Here is a 4,433-nt window from a genome sequence, read left to right on the forward strand (position 1 = left end):
AAGCTGTTTGAACCCTTCTGTCTGATGAATAGTCGGCTCCCATTCAAAGCTGTCCGTCTACCCCACGTTGGAGAATGCGGAACTCAGTAGTCGTAGAGCGACGTTCTGGGAGATAGCTCATATTTGTTGTACCTCGTGAAGGTCCAGGTTATGAGTCACAAGTTGCGGACGTATTCCTGCTGAGGCGAGAACAAACAACGGTAGGTCGTAGCACCTGATTTATCTCTGGTGGGGCTTTATTCAGGCTGTAATTGGTATTTCCCGTGCGAAAGCTGGCAAAGAATCAGTACAGCGGTATGTCGCGGTTTCCTATGTCAGGGCCGAATGGAAATGAGTAAGAGTAATTGAACGACGATCCGGGGCAAATAACAGGTTAAATGTTAGCTGCAAATAAAATTCTGAAATTACTAAAAGTGAATTTTCGTCAATATGAACTGCTAAGTCAGGACTACCGAGTGGCACTTCCACCGTGTAGAGCATTGGAACGCCATCAATCATAAGCGCCATTTACTGAAGCACCACTGATTTGAGGCAAAATTAGTTCGCCAACGCTCAATATAGTGAGCGCGGTAGTTCTTGAAATTGTGACAGAAACTCTTTTTAGGCTTAGAGTGTTCCGAAAGGGCAATTACAAAGCGCTGAAAGACGGTGCATCGCCGAATTTATCCGTCTATATAGGAAGAAAAGCTGAGCGCATCGTCCCTCATGAATTCATCACGCTCTTGAAGTTCTTGTAGGGTATAAGTACTAGGAGTGGATCTGCTATTCCTGGGAATCCTGTAGATCATTTGTTTACTTTGGTGTAGATCGTCACAACTTGGTGACATGATCCTTATCACACGTGTCGCCCACAGATTGAGGAGTGCGCCATAAAAATGACCTGTGTTCTGCAACCAAAATTGAGTCACAAGACAAGACCAAGGACATCGTAGCATTGTAGATGCAATCTTTCTTGCGCAGCACGAAGTCGGCTTGTAGAGACTGAATTTATATACCACTCGGCGCCAACTATATGTGCCGAAAAGCCTAATGGCAAAAATGAGATTTGAGTTTAATTGAATTGCTGCATCCTTGTGCTAAGCAAAATACATAAGAGACTCTGATGCGAATGCCCATACCTAGTAGAGATGTGTTGCAGAACGGCAAGGTCGTTTAAATTTTGCTCGCTCTACTTGACCTGGTTGATGGGTATTTTCAGCTGCAGATGATAAACAATGATATGTTTGCCATCGCGATGAGTACAGCGAGCGCGATGTTGGTGAGTGGCATTCGATGCCGCACGTTTTGACTCATTATACAACGCCGATCAAACATCCCGCAACACTGCTGATCAGGTCACATTGTGTCTAAGAACAAATATATTTTGATGATCATTCTGTCCATGTCGTGCAGAGTATGGAAAGTCGGATAAAGAGAGCTGCATAATATACTTGCAAACAGTGAAAGGGATTATGTGCTTTAGTAAAATATTTGCAAATGCTAGAATAGTGCGTCTTAGCGTTAGCATAATTTCCATCCTGAGATATATCATTGGATATCATGACGTGCGGGTAGATTCTGCAAAGCTCAGGGTCATCGTAAAGTGGCCGTGCATTTGACCCAAAAAGAACTTGAGCAAGTGGTTTGGGATCTGGTCAAATACTTGCTCAAGTATAGTGTAAATCACGTGGCAGGATGGCAGTAGTAATGCATATTGATTAGGTTTTACTATGTCAATTGGGTAATTTTATACTAATTAGGAAAATGGCGGCTCTGCCGCAACTAAAACAATCAAATTCAGTTCCAATTTTGAACGAAGGAGTTCACTTACCTTAATTAAAATTTCAATACTCTTGGAGGCAGCGGATTGCAATCCGCTACACTCGTACTGGCTCTTCCAAAGAACGTAAATCCAGTGACCTTAGCTTAGCTTCCTCTAAGCGAAAAGCTACGGCAGTCTCGCTGCATAATTATCGGGAAAATACACTCAATTTGCAGGTTGTTGCAGTTCCATCCCTTAATGTCTTGAGGGCATAACCTGGATAAAGGCCTCGACAGGTGTCAATCCTAGCGCAACACTTTAAAATGCACGTATAAACCATTTTTTTGCCAATTTTTAATGGCAACGGCGGTATCACTATCCCTTACCTTTTAGTAACCAAATTTTCAAATTCCACAGTTTAAGAATGTTTGGTGTGATAGAAGTCACACTGGCTGTATAACAAAACAGCGGTAAGATGATGCTTTGTAAGAGTACCACATCGCCTTGCAATGCACGTGCACGGTATATCCAGCTGGCTCATCTTGTTTGTTGTTTAATATCATTACAAAACGTTGCTTGAATGCCATAGTCGCGCCGCAGTTTCCGAAGGTTGTAACACAGCGAGATCCGGTAGAGAACGTAATCTGGCAAATTTGGACAAGTCGACTTGATGCGTAAACGGCATGATACACGTTTATTCATGTTTTATAATCCCAGTGCCTATGTGTAATCTTTTATCACGTCCAAGAATCTAGATGCGAGATGAACATCAACCAGTAAGACCGATGAAGTTATTCATTAACGCTAGAAGCAAATGTGGGGATGGCCCAGAGTTAATGTCCATTCCCCGGCACGTAAGTAATTCGTAAGTGGTTCCATCTACAACAGAAACAGTTTTACGAAAGTGGGTCGTCCCGTCGTACCCCGGCCTCGAGCAGATATGGGTCTGGTGAGTTATTCAACAGCAGATCAACACAAATTCGGTTATAATATGTTTTGATCCAGGCACAAAAAAGGTCGAGCCATGATGCATTACCATGTCTAACGCTGGACATTGTACACTATCGAACGCTCTGGTTCGATCGACAAGAACTGCGCATGCGCTGGGGTTAGTGTCCCAACACTGTTTTTAAATCAAACAAGAGAGTGGCATTATATTCTGATAGGTACAAACCCACTTTCAACTCCATGTAATTTCGAAGGAAGTACAGTCCCCAAACTTCGCAAAAGAATGTGATGGCCAAGCTTAGCATCATGGTTAAACAGTAGTTCCAGGCAGCGGTCTTTATCCAGTCTTGTATGGCAGCAGAAGGTGTGCACGTCGCCAAAACTTAGTCACATCTCCTTTCAATGACTAGTTGTCATGTATATCTTCGTATATGCGGACCCAAAGACGTGGCATAATATCTGAGTAATTGATTGGTGGTCCGTCGGGACCCGGCGCATTGCCAAGGGCGAACATCATGATCGCACAGTACAAGTCGTTTGCCATGTTGAGTGCATCAAACAGACGTTGTTAGTCAGGCGTCAGCTGAGCCTCTGTTTGACGTAGCATTCGGGATAAACGATGAAGCTGATACAAAACATCGCATACATCGTCAAGTAAAGGCGATATTGACGAAAATGGTTGCCCCCAAAATCAGCGGTGTGCCGCCTCAATTTCAACAGGGTCGTCGGTCTTCGACCCACCGCCACTATGTACTTCGGTGATGGGAGACCTATGAAAGTCTTCTGTGTAGCGGCTGGAAAGCCATCTGCTGCTAGTTGTTGCGGCCAATCGGAGTCAGACTGATGACTTCGGTGGCATCGTTCGCTCCATCGAGTAGCTTTAGCCATTAGCGCTTGTCAGCTTGTCAAAGCCCAATCCACCGACTTTGACGATAAATGCAATGGGCTTGTTTGTGTTCATCAAGAAGACACCCTCGATTAGCGCCATCAGGATTTCGAAATCCAGTTGCGTCGCCGACAAATTATGTACGAAATATTGTCTTGATCACGTTGTCTAACATCGCCACGGCGGGCGTCGAATTATAGGCATTAATTTTGCTTGTAGCCGACATCCCACTGGTATGTGGTCTTCGTTAAGTCACTGTTATTTGTAATCTTTAACGAAGCGAGATGCTTTTGTACCAGATCAGCTTTTAGAGACAGTAATCAAGGCGGTACTTGCGTGTTCGGTTTGTGTAATATTTTGTATTTGGATGTCCAAAGTGCTATGCGTCGATTGATTCCAAAGTGTCAAGCCAATCATCCAGTTCTTCTTTGTCATGCCTGGGTAGATGAGGCTTGATCAAAAAAAAGAGTGCATCTCACGTTGAAGTCACCCATTGTAACGGGGTTACACGTACCCTGGTAACCGGTGTGTTTGTCACACGAGATGGGCATGGTGTGACCGCACCCAAACAAGAAAACGGTATGTGGCTAGGTAGCCAGTAGTTATGCATGTATTGAGATTTTACTATACGTATTTTGGAGAATCTAAACATTTCAAACAAGGCGGCTTTGCCGCAGATAAAAATAAATAAATAGTTTGGCATTTTAAACTGAAGTGTAATAAGCCTTGGGTTAGGCAATAATTACTCTTGGAGTAAGCGGACTGCGATTTGCTAGCTCGTACTGGTTCTAAGTATAAAGCGAAAGGTCGGTGACCTAAATTACGCTTCCTCTAAGCGCAACGCTACGGCAGCCCCGC

Source organism: Plasmopara halstedii (genome assembly GCF_900000015.1).
Source record: "Plasmopara halstedii genome assembly, contig: Scaffold_2547, whole genome shotgun sequence".
NCBI lineage: Eukaryota > Oomycota > Peronosporomycetes > Peronosporales > Peronosporaceae > Plasmopara > Plasmopara halstedii.